Genomic DNA, 13,657 nt, shown 5'->3' with positions numbered 1-13,657 from the left:
CTATTTTTGTAACATATAACGCTGACAAATGTCCCAAATCGCATTATCCTTTGAATCCATTCATCCACAATATCGAACGTTACTACGGAAGTATTTGTTACGGCATGATGATTACTTAGCTGATATTCACGTACACGTTCATTACTCCGGCAAGGAATGAGTACGGTCGAAGAGACTAGTATCTCAATGGTTATGAAACTTGGTTTAACACGTTCACGATTACTGGGAAATGAGCTTTAAGTTTGGAGAACACCGTTTCATTATCTGTACGGCAAACTCGAACCCACTTGTGGGTGGTGGGGTAGAGTAAACGATCGACAATTATATGTAATGAATGCGAGCGTAGCTCGAGCCTACTATGCGCGCTGTATAACCTACCGCTGTGCGCCGCGACCGCCTAGTCGTGTCGGACAAAAACGTTAATGACTTAATGCTCGAGCCGGATGGCATTCTGGCAGATATCGTGGGAATCGTAGTTTACACCTATACCACCCGTGTTGTCCCATACCTGACCAATCAACTTCATACCTTCTCACTCACTCGCTTTGACGTTATTTTTTGATATGATGATGTTGTGGTGATCTTTATTACATTTTGAATTGTATATCTTAGAGAGAATTTTTCACAAGTAACTGTTCTTAATTGAAATCTTTTACCATCTTGCCCATTACATCCCGGATTGTAAAATATGTTTAAATAAGTAAAATAATTTATGAACTGAAACTAACGACAATGAAGAAAGTTTTCAAGTGATAGTAACTTTAGATTGTTGATAAAGGTTTTTACATATATGATCTTATCATGGAACCCATGTTGTATGGAGTAGGTATTAAACAAATTACTGTCGAATTCTTTTTACGTTAACAAATGAAGATAATTCGTAACGGGTTTTAAAACTCAGACAATAATTGAGCTCTGAACGAATAAGATAGCGGCGAGTATTGTTATAGTAAGGCTTACTTCCCACTTGTAGCTGAGAAAACCTCTGACGGTGAAGGATTCACATTGTTATCTATCCTTGCGAATGCCATAATTTTTATTCCTTATTCTGTATATAGTAGGGAATATAGCCCCTCAAAATTATAGGCCTTCAAGACTAAAATTCTTTCACGCTTTCCCATCCATCGTAACAGTTCCATTCATGTTTTAGTTAATTTCAGAGATGTGTTTTCGCTGTAGAGGCATCCAGAAGGAATTAAAATGACACGATAAACGACTCAGATAGTTTTTATGGTTAGATTCCTGGTGCCCTTGGCTTCTCGTGAAGAGCGGGGATTGTTATCACGAAGTCTTCCTGTAGTTAGAAGAGCAATGTTTGGGCGGAAAGGTTAACGGCCGACCCAGCCACGCCACGGTCTGTCGGCAAACATTCAACCTTGACCGCCACTGAGGGCGCGGGCTCGCTTTCTTCTAGGCAATACGATTATCATCAGTTAATAACTCGACTTGACACGGTCGTCTTCCACTCTTCTGAGTTCAGGGTAGCGCTAAATTTGTACCCAAAGAACGTCATCAATTTTTACTCGTTATAACTTTTATTTATTCAAGCAAATTTGCGTACAAATCAGAGATAGTGCTTAGTTTTGCACTTATTTGTGTTAAATAATGGATTACGTCTTTAAGGTACATGAAGAGGTCACATTGATATACATGCTTATACATGATATTCATTCATTCGAACAAGGGTTGACAGTTCAACCCTATAAAATCGCTACCGGAAATGAAAACAAAATGAACGCATAATAATTAGTATCAGAATGTTAAATTATTATAAAAACGAGCATCTACTTATAGTAATAGGACATTTCAATAGTTTTAGTAATAAGAATTTTCAAAAAGTTTTTATACAAAAAAATATTGAGTTTCTAGTTTTGAGTCACTAATATGAGCCATTATCGTACTCAATAACTCCTTCGTAAGCTCGGATATATGGAAATTGCATAGATACCCAGGGGCGGTACATCACTGACCGCAAATATTGAGAGGGTTGATTGAAGGGCCTACTTTACTGAGGACGATGTCTTTTAGAGTGGGTAGGGCTCACTTGGTGTTAAAGATTTATGCAAGCCTAAACGTTAGGAAGTGGTGTCCTCTGCCCACTTTGACTAGAAGAAGCAGGAAAATAGCTAGTCCCACCACCCCTATGAGATGACTAAGATATTGTGCCCACTATACCACTGCATATGGATGTACCATCGGACCTCATCATGAGGCAATTCATATCACTATCCTCACTCATCCTGAAAATGATATCACTCCGGAAGCAAGTGCGAAGATTCTTTTAGGACAAAGAGCAATGAGGTGGTTCCTGTGTTTCTTTTCCCAAGTAAAACAGGTCATACGGTTCAAAAACTGAGAGTTCACAAAATAATAGATCTTAAAAACCCTCTCACACTAGCTATTTCGGAGGCCATATAACTAGCTATTTCGCTTTTCCTGCTCCAATAACTTCTCGTGTGGACCAATGACGTTATTGAACTGAAAATGGTGGAGGTGTTACCGTGTGGTCTAAATGAACTGAATGACAATAACAACAGAACGATGGAAAATTGTTGCCATGTAATTAAATTCTACACATCTGTTGGACGACTCTCATATCTCAGCATTGATAAAAACCTTTACAACCCCTTTACGGCCATACCTTGACATCTCTTATTCAAATTAGATTAAATGAACCAAATTAGAATATGGTATTTTGTAACCAAGCCTAAGAAAAACGGCTGAAGGTATGAATGTGATTTTCTACGACATGTATATTAATTATGATTTCATTCAATGGAATGTTTTTCAAAATGAATCAGGAATAGAGACATAAAAAATCTAAATATAGGTACCGGTAACTTTAAAGAAATTTTATTAAAAAAGGAAATTCTTTACCATTTCCTTCCCTCGCAGAATCCAAAATATTTTCCTTCTATTCCTTCTGCCTTCTAGAATTCTCTTTTAAAAAGATGTTACTAAAAAGCTAAAAAAAACATCAAATTAACATATCACCGACTACACCATATTACCAACAGGAAAAGTAAATACCTTTTATATATATTAGGTACAACTCGTTGTCATACTGGGACATTAAATTGAAATGATATAACGAGGTGTGTCGTCATTATTGCTATAAGTATACAAGGTTATTAGACACGCTCTACCACGTCTGACCTCAAATATGCGTCGTACTTTACTGAATTTGGAGAGGATACGCTTGTTAAGGCACATGCGTCTCGTTTCTCTCCTTTTGTAAAATTATCGGATCCACAGGAATGCTGTTGGTTGATGGTGTTGGTGCCGATATACAAAGAATATTACACCAGTTACCACCTGAATGGCCGTTTTATTCTTTTCGAGAAAATCTGTCATCATCGATGAACAGTAAAATCCTTAATAAAGGCATTTTACTTACATTACATGAATTTGGAATTTGTAAACTTGTTTTTGGGTGAAAAGTGGCTCGGACATTTCAATGGACAAAAATTTGTATACATGTTTAGGACAGGAATGGAAGAAATTGCCTTAAATACGTATTTATGTTAACGACTCTTTAAGTTTTTAAAACATATAATGCATTGCGATACAAAGTCGGGAAGGAGGCCATTACTTGGTAAGCGTGACAATTCTCATACTCGACTTTGACTCGAAGAAAAAATATTTAGTGGCCAAAGGATGTACTGTAGTTTCAAAGTACTGTATAAGAAAAATATAGGCCTAGGTATTAATGTTTGTACATTTTTATCCTATAACATCTTGAACAAAACAATGCAATGTATATAAACTTGTAATAAACTTATTACTCATTGTATTGCTTGAAAAACAAAATCGTTGTAGAAAGAATTTCTCGATTTATACCAGGCAGTATTTCTACTTCTATTTATGTATTTCTAGCGTACCATTGATGTATCATCTGAATATAAAACATACAAGAGATTAACGATAAGCGACAGCTTTAGGCACAGTACAATGATCATGTTTTTTGTAAGTAAACTAATATATCACTTACGTTCTTAGCTGTCACTGCTGTCTGGTGGTAAAGTTTCGTATTTCAACTGTAACATAAAAACACAAAATGAGTAAAAGAATATTGTTAACTATCATTTAGTCAATTTGCCTCATGCAGGCTCATGAATCCATACGGCTACAAATGAATTAGTATATTGTCTACGTACTGTGAGTAACCATTAGCACCGATAAAAAAAGCATTCAAGATAGGAACAGGATGTTTAAACACGGGCGCTTTAAATTTTAAGGAAAACGTTGGGAAAAGTGATTAAAGACAGTTATATTCAGTTTACAGAGCATACATAATGCAAAGCAGTAGTGAATTTTTAACTGTTAGAAAATAATATAATGTAATAATATAAGGTAAAAAGGAATTGGTTTGATCATCGGAGAGACGGTGCCACCTTTCGTGCTTGCAGAAAGAATTCCCGACCTGCAATTCTTTTGTAATGTCATAATGCCCTCCTCACCTAGCCGGGCTGGTCAAAGCATTATTGCCAGAGTAGTGCTTTTAGGCCTTTTAGTAGCATGATGCGTACCACATCGTAAGTCAGGTTGTCAAAACAATGTTGTAACATCTTTCGTTCTAACAAGTTCCGATCTCCTCTCAATCAAGATAATAAATCAGCTCTACAGAAATTCCAAATGATCACAGAATAATTGGAGAGGAAAGGATAGTGAAAATGGACGTTTTTAACTCTGGACAAATACAAAAAAACCCGGTATAGTTTAAAACATTGCTTTATTGTACATAGAGACTGTCACCTAGACGTGTAGAAAACGGACGAGATTCCATTAGGACTTTAGTAGTTCGTCGAATAAAAGCTATTAGTAATTTACATACATTTTAACTCCTAGTACTTTTATATGCAATGCCGTGCCCCAAATTACATAAATTCAGTTCAGTAGATCGCCATGTAAGCACTATAAAGACATCAACAGCCACATTACGAGTTATAACCGACGGGACGCCACGTGAATAATGTGCCTGTAAATTGACCGCGATTTCAATCGTATCATATCTTTCTGTCATAATAGAGTGGGTCGGTTATTAAATGTAATCGTGTGCGGTCATCCGTGCCTCTGGGAAATCGTGATGTCTGGTCTGCGCACTGCACCGCGCGTGGTCTATCTTCCTTGAATATCACATTATATGAGATATCATATTAGGTATCCTGAGCACTTTGGCGCAGAACACTGGTTTTTTATCAGTGAAATCTTATATAAACGATTGACCCCCTTTTTATGTGTCACTAATCCAACATAGTTTTCACAGTGTTTAAGGTTATTAATAAATACAGTGCGCAATTTCACATCTATGCAATGCAATGCAGGTTGACATAACCTACAGTACATACAAGTGATATGTTATTGTTTCAAGTTTTAGTTTTATTAACTGGGTTAAGGGAAAAGCCCATCCAACATTTCACATGATATTTAATCACTAAATCCGAACACGCTTGAATGTTAATTGCTTTATTATTTTATTTCCGCTTACGGCGTATATAAACTTTCCATCTAAAGATTTAGTTCTTTATTACTGTCCTTAATTACTATTACTTTTTAATTATATTTCATTGAACACACAACCGGTGCAACAAATGCCAACGCACTCATGATGTTTTTATCTTTCAAAATCAAAATGATACACGCCCGAAAGGAATACGCCTCATAGCGTGACAATCGAATTTCATACCGAGGTGAAAATTACGGGTCGCTCAACGTTGAGAAACGACGGGACAATAGTTCACCTGAGACGGAGTTGTCTCAGGTCGTGATGTTCGGGACGGCCTCGACGCGCCCGCCGGGTCCCTGACGCGAAGTGACTCAGAGTACAGAGATAATTCGCAATTTCCTCGCACCGTTTCCCGTCAGGTGGTGACCGGCGCCGGCGATCGGTACGGTGTCGACTGTCGAGCCGGTCGGTGTCTAGCGCTAGCCCCCAATTACCGGCGGTTTCGCACGTTAGGCCAACCTTGGCGGGTGTTACCTCACATCGGTGCTGCGCGTGCCGAAGTACTTTCCCTCTGCATGCAATATTTGGCCGGTTATTACTTCGGGGAGATTTAATAACCTCTAATCTACCGTGTCTATTAGCCCAGTAGTCCGTTGACGGTGGAGCATGAGGTGTGCGAATTTCCATACGCCAAACGTTTTTCTCCGATCCTACGCTTTGTTGTCGGCTCGATGTGGCGTGTTGACTTCAATCGTTCCATGCCGACGCGTCTGCTGGAACACGAGTTCGTTGCTGTATACAGGTCGGAGAGACAAACTTTTACGTTAATAGGGGAGTTAAAGAGGAGTAGAAGAGAAGAGATGAATGCCACGTGAAAAATAAGTGTCCTTAGATGAATGCCAAGAAATCAACTCCGGTGCCAGTGAATGCTTGGCCAGAAGAGTCGAAGGCCGGATGGTCTAGGAAGTCGGATTTTGGATCTGAGTCAGAGATAGCGCAGGTTCAAATCCTCTCTGTGGCCGCAGAACTTGTTATCAGTATCATCGCGTCGAACTTGTACTGAATCGACTTCCTTCCTTATTCTGTTTGATGCGATCTTCGCACAAGCCAGTGGTCCGTGATAACGGGCAGAATAAGGATAAGGGGATTGGCCTTTCCACTCATGTTTTATGGATTTATTTGTTGCACTAAATGGTACGATTTTTTCAAATATTATAAAAAAGACATTTATTAGAAATTCCTCAATCATCAAAATTTTTTTACTACTCCTGTTTTAGTTTAGTTAACATGATGTCATTCCATTCAGCGACTGATGCTTTGATTGCAAGGGTCTTGCCGCCGCCAATTAGCTGTTTACTATTGTTATCCTAGTTATTTCTTAGTTATCGAGGAGGAGCTAAGCAGAAAATATTTTAAAGTATGAATTTCACAATTTTATAATATAACTATGGTAGCGATCGAATTACCCGTGATATAATATCCGAGAGGAACTCCTATCAGGAACTTCCACCTGTATACATAACCCTGGTCAGGCGGGATCAGATACAATGAGCCGTGCGGAGAAGGAGGAGGGAAGTAGCCCCTTGACCTCTGGGTCGCGGTGTGATGGATCGGGCGGACAAGACGGAACGAGTTTCGCCTTTTCTGGACGGGATTCGACAGCAAACCGGTCGCCGAGCGGAGCAGAGACCACTTTCCTTTCGATTAAATTGAACCATTTTTATTTTGCCGGTGAATGTAGCCTGGTCGGTCCGGGTCGGCACGGAGCGGTGCGGCTCGCCAGACAGCGATCGGCAGCAGGACAGAGGGTGTATTGAGGCTGGACATGTGAATGGTGCATTACTGCGTTGGGCGGCCGGTGACTTGTCCTACACCTGTTATAAAACCGGCATTTACCTCACTTTCACTTTTTCTAGGTTTATTACCTCCCACACATCGTTCTTTCGGAAACCTTTCAGGGAACTGGTGCTTGACAAGTACAGATAGGAGGAAAACTGCATGCTGTTGACCAAGTGCTCTGTAACTTTGCTCTGCCAGCACACGATTGTCAGAAGTATTAGTATACATGTTGTACTAATAAACATTTCAATATCCATTTAATAAGTTACTAACCAATCTTGGTATCCATTTGGAATACAGTGTTTTCACGCTAAAGTCAGCGGCTTGGTTTCTGCGAGGACCGTAGTATAATGATCCTTTGGTGGACAGTGAATATTTGAATGTAATCGCAATTGTATTGCATTTATTGTGTTCATATTTTTGAATACGATAATAGTAAATGCTGAATAGGATATCGAGGTCGATTCAAGGCTAAATTGTAAGAGAGCCACTTAAGCTTATGATTGAAGAAATGTTTAATATTATTTTATTTGATAAAGTAGCATGACAGACTCGTGAATTTTCGTCCTTATCTCTACGAACAAACACAAGGTATATCTGGCTGTAGTAACATAACTTATCTGTATTTCGTAACAATTTGTCTTCCAATGGGAAATTAGTAAATACAGTTTATGGGAGTTATAATAAGATTGTGACTATTGGTAAAGCTAGTCAGCGATGTTGATACTGCTAATATTTAGGTATCGGGTTCAGCGCAATACAAATATTCAGCGCATACGGCTTTTTCAATAGAATCCGAGATCCAAACTTTCACAAAAAGCGTCTCGTGACAACCGCATTTCACCCGACAGTGGATTCAGTAAAAACCACAGAGTAAGCTGTATTTTTGAACGTTCGTAATCCAGCGTAAATGATTCAAGTGAACGCAAATCGTGAAAACATCAAGTCGTGCGCTCGGAACCGGTCTCAATGATCGTTCATCAGCGCTGTGGCACCGGACTGTCTAGTGCTCTTGATCGATTTAGGCAACAACTATTATGATATACGATACAATGATAATTTATCTGTTTCACCGAGTTAATGTCTTATAAGTCTACATTAAACACACAAATAAAACAGGGTTTTTAGACTAATAAAACTGTCTTACGTAAATTTTAGCCATGCTGCAAGAGTCATACGTAAATAACATTCAGCGTATTTATCGCAGGCTACTGTAAATAAATTGATGGTTGTAAAGGGGGTTTTCGACTGGCACACTCCAATGTCCATTGCCGCACTCTTTAGTTTTTGTGTGTGCATGTTTATGTATTAGGGTTTTGACAATGAAATATATCAAGAAGTTCCATTCTTCCAAACGTATTGTTAGAAAATTCCAAAATATTTTTATCCTTTCAAATCATCCATCGTCAATAACAAACTTTAAACAAATGACGGATCTATTTTAGCTTAATTTTACGAGAACAACAGTGAAATCGATAAAAATCCCGATAAAAATATTCCTTTTTCTATCGCAAACATGCAGTAAATCTATGAGCTCATTCAGGAATATACGTCTACGGCCATATATTCTCTTAGTTACGAATAGAATTCTTTAGCAAATTTAAAAAAATTAAGCGCACGCGGTGTCTTATTTGATTAATCTTGCGAAATTTTAGGCAAAATAATCACACCGGTATGGTATTATAAAGTGTCTCAAACATTCTCGTAATATGAGACTGTAAGGAATGTTGCTAATCTGGTATGTGGAGAGTAGCGGGAGTAGACCTACGCGTTCTCTGGTGGTCACCCAGCCTTGGAAGAATCTGGTCCATCGCACCTTATTAACATGCGGTGTACGACTTGTAGAGCTTGGCGAGCATCCATGAACTGAATTACTGAACCTTCACCGCCTTACAGACGCTATACAAGACTACATGCAGATGTTGATATGCTACAATAACTTCGCTACTAGGCAGGCACCTGATGTGGGAACATATTAAATTACTGAATTACTGAACGTTTACCGCCATGTAGACGTTATACAAGATTATATAAGTAGATATAGATATAACATAATCATTTTACCACGCCGTACCTGTGTGGTAACATTATAATTTACTGAATTACCCTACCATCATACAGACATTATACAAGTTTATACATAGGAGCCGGGCTATTTGAAAACGAGATAATCGTCATCTCGCCAACGGCGAGATGATAAGCGGGGAATAGGGCACTGGTTATCTCCGTAGTTATCAAAACAACATCGATCAGTTCAGCAGTCTGACCACAACAGTAGTTGAAGTGCATCGAGTGAAAATCGTTTACAGGGAAAATGATAAGCGAGGAACAGGGCACTGGTTATCTACGTAGTTATCAAAACAACATCGATCAGTTCAGCAGTCTGACCACAACAGTAGTTTAAAGTGCATCGAGTGAAAATCGTTTATCGGAAAAAACGATTAGACTGAGCAGCGTGTTGTGATTTTGGTTATTTTGGTTAAACTTCAAAAATCAGCTACCGAGTGTTTGAATATGTTGAATTATGTGTTCTGTGACTCCACTTTTTGAATGGTTTCGTGAAGGCCGATAAGAGATGGAAGATGACGAGCTTCCCGGTCGCGCTTGCACTTCAACTACTGACAAAACATTCTAAGAAATTAACGAAATTGTGAAAAATTATCGTCGTTTATCCATTCGAGCTATTGCTGGTCAAGTCAACATCGTACTGAGGAGAAACAACTCGTAGATTCTGCACAAAGACAATGCACCATCCCATAGCGTCTTATCCGTTCAGCAGTTTTTATCCGATAATTCCAGTGATGCAAAATCCAGTCTATTCTCCTGATTTAGTACCATGTGCATTTTGGCTGTTCTCCTAGATCAAAAGTCATCAGAAAAGAACTTATTTTCAAATCGTTGAGGAGGTGAAACAGAATGTGGTACAAGCTTTGAATGCGCTTTCAAAAGACGACGTCCAGCACCGTTTCAACCAGTGGACAATACGAATGCAGAGAGGGGAGGAGAGTACGTTGAAGGGGATAAATAGCAGGTAACGTAAAACTTCACTTTTTACAAAAGTCTTGATTTAAAATAGCCTCGCCTCATGTATATACCATAGTAACTTTATCGCCCCGCACCTGGTGTGGAAACGTTTTAAACACCTGAACTTTTACCTCCATACTGATTTGATGAAAGCATATACAAGTAACCATAGTAACTTTACTTCGCGGCACTTGCACTGCTTGATAGATGTTATACAAGATTCGCTCGTCATTAATATGTGTATATGCCATTAACTTTACCACGCGGAACCTGTTGTTGTGGGGACAGTCTAATTAACTAAATCACTGAACCTGCACTGTCATGCATGCACTTTACAACATTATAAATTCAAATGTGGATACGCCACAAACACTTTACCACGCAATACCTCATGTATTGGGTTCACTGTGTATTTAATTTGATTACTGAGTCTTTACTGTAAGAAAGAAGTTACACCAGACTCTTTATGTAGGAGTTAGTTTTCACAATAGCTTTACCATGAAGCATTTGGTGTTATAGACACACTGTATATAATTGAATTACTGAACCTCCAATAAGACATTAAAAAGGCTTATTGGGTGGACGTTACTATCGGCAGATGATATATTCTAAAACAACTACCATAAGATTACACAATTTTGAACGCTAAATAACTTTACCGATCCTTAATTGTTATAGTCACCGTAAAAAAATTAAAAACGGCATATGATAATATTACCGTACAGGACAGTACCACGCTGGTGGCGTTTATGAGGCACTCTAAACACATGAATGTTTGAACCTATGGCGTATTGAAGATGTATACAATACACAAATGTTGATAATTTTCCAATATAACTTCAGGTATTTCGTATGAGAAATTAGTCACTATCGTACTGTTGTATGTGAATTACGTAAGTGGAGTGAACCTTTCTTTTAGCTAAAGGCCGAATGGATTTACGAGTACGGAACAAGTATTTTAGATACTACTTTTACTCTTGACCATGAGTATTTTAGATTGTAGGAGATATTTTTAGATAACAGATTGCATTGCTAAGCGTGACCGGATACACCTTTTGATTTGTGACAGTATACGTCTCTTGGACCTTCAAACATGTCAAGTCCCACAATCTCCATGCAATATCCTTAGAGTACTTCAGCAATTAGTATAATCATAAATTCCTTAGTAGTAATAAATTGAATTTTGGAATAGTAATTATTGAGTGATTCACTCTACACCTTTGTTTGTTCCAGAACAAGGTATAATATGAGAGGGGGTTCAGGAACACTGCATTTACATTCCACTGGACGCGGATCTAATACGTTATATCATTCCTTTCCAATGGCCTCAACTTTGACGGCCACCGGCCAACTCTCGCAGAATATAATGAATCAAAGGGGCACTCTTGGTGTTGCAACCGGATTAACTGGCGATCACTTGGTATTTAACGACTATAAAGTTCGAGACTCATTTATCGATTGTCGTATGTAGTTTACAAGGGTTACCTCTTACAGAACTAGTGCGGATTAGAATGCCACATACTAGTTATATAACATTATGGAAAATTAATTAATATACTTGTTTGGAACGTTACATATGTATAAAAACACTGATGCTTATTATTACAACGCTCTCCACAGTTTACGGAGAAAAACAAAACAGACACATGGTTGAACAATTATTGTAATTCTTCTGAAGAATGACATCTTAGAATTTGTTGGGTATCTCCATCAACATAAAAAAAAATTGCGTGCGAAGATTTTATCCGTTACAGTTACGATGTATCAACCGTTCTCATGAAATGTTATACACAACCGCACCTGGGCTCTTAGACAAGCCTTATCCACAATTTTCTAGCGAATGTTCTCTTCTTTGATGATTCCCCAAGAACACTTTTAAAAATTGCTTTATAATTTTATTCTTTCAATTTAAAATTACAAAGAACCATAACATAAATAGAATGTTACTATAATGAAAATTTTGCTATGTCAACAGATGCCTACACTGGTCCATAAAAGGCCGAGACTAACAACATAAAAACATAGGGCATAACACGAGTAGTAGACAGTTGAAAAACTGCAATCTACTTCCACACAATTAAATGTGTAACCTGTTTTTCTGAATGATGTAACAACTTGTAAAAATCTGGCATCCAAGACTATTAGCTGGAACGCGAGAAAGCGAACGCGACCACCTACGCGCTATATAAGGCACTGACCGAGTGGGACAAGTCAACATAACAAGTGCAAGTGGTGAGTGGCCTTGGTAACAGTGACACATTGTGAGTCTGCGCACACATGGCCACTTAGCACCTTCACACTTCGGCCTGATGATGCTCCGTCACAAGTTGACACTTCGGCATTTCACATCTCAAACCGAACACGACTAAAAAGCAATATGGAGGGATTATCATTTTTTACTTGAAAAACTGTCACGTCGGGTGCCCGTAAAAGTCTTGAAATACACTTATTTTGTTAATTTTGACATCCAGGGGGACCCTAAGCAGACAGTTGTAGAATCCAAAGTCCTCATACCCCTTCAAAACTCATCTAAAAATTATGACATTATAAATAATGTTTTTAACAATACCTAACTTATAAAGATCGTGCGCAGTTACAAAATTAAAATGAAATTTTTACCAAATATTTATTTACTTATTTAAAAATGAATGTTTTTCAACTTATATGTTTTTTTGCTTAACTGATTAACAAAATTATTTTTTATTTCGTTCAATAACACAGAGGAATGTCCTGATTACAATTTGGTCACTTTTAAACTACTCTTACCCAACCTTCAAAAACACTTGAATTCGTTAAATTTATTCAGTTTCTACAGGCTTTGTACGTAGCAAGACAATAAATTTGGAGCCAAACAAATAATAATTAAAAATCATGCAACAGTTCGAAAACTATAAGAAAAGGATTGTTTCATGAATTAATAAAATACTTATAACCTACCTCCCTATACAAAAAGCCTCTACATTCTCCTATAAATAGCATTTCTAAATAAAACAGTTTTTTCAACGTGATACCTAATATCTGTAGGTATTAATTAAAGACGTTGTTTCTTTTTGTTATTTTTTTGTCTAAACCTTCTTAAAGTGCTTGGTTTATTATAGAAATTGAAACATATTTCAAAATTTAACCATTAGGTTATTTAATAAAACGAAGTGAACAATTATTAAACATATCCTCATGGTGCAGTCCTTCTAAAAACATTAAAATTATTAATCATTACGTATAAAATAAATGAGAAGTACATTAGAAAACTTATAAAATAGATATACTTCAGTGATTTGTACCAATTTTATCTCCGTTCACCGAAGTACTTCCTTAGTTACTTACGATGATCAAAATGGGCTAGGCGCC

The 13,657-nt window shown here is 37.7% G+C and overlaps 1 protein-coding gene across 1 annotated transcript in view; it reads right to left on the bottom strand.

The window, feature by feature from the left end:
• The window catches only part of LOC124368988 (peroxidase-like), a 107,399-nt gene that overhangs the window by 69,503 nt on the left and 24,239 nt on the right, over positions 1–13,657 (bottom strand). Inside the window, exon 2 of the mRNA XM_046826575.1 lies at positions 3,992–4,037. The gene's annotated coding sequence lies outside the window, so the exon portion shown is untranslated. The remainder of the gene's footprint in view (positions 1–3,991; positions 4,038–13,657) is intronic.

Source organism: Homalodisca vitripennis, chromosome X (assembly GCF_021130785.1).
Source record: "Homalodisca vitripennis isolate AUS2020 chromosome X, UT_GWSS_2.1, whole genome shotgun sequence".
Classification (NCBI taxonomy): domain Eukaryota; kingdom Metazoa; phylum Arthropoda; class Insecta; order Hemiptera; family Cicadellidae; genus Homalodisca; species Homalodisca vitripennis.
This window is presented reverse-complemented; position numbering and strand designations above follow the sequence as displayed.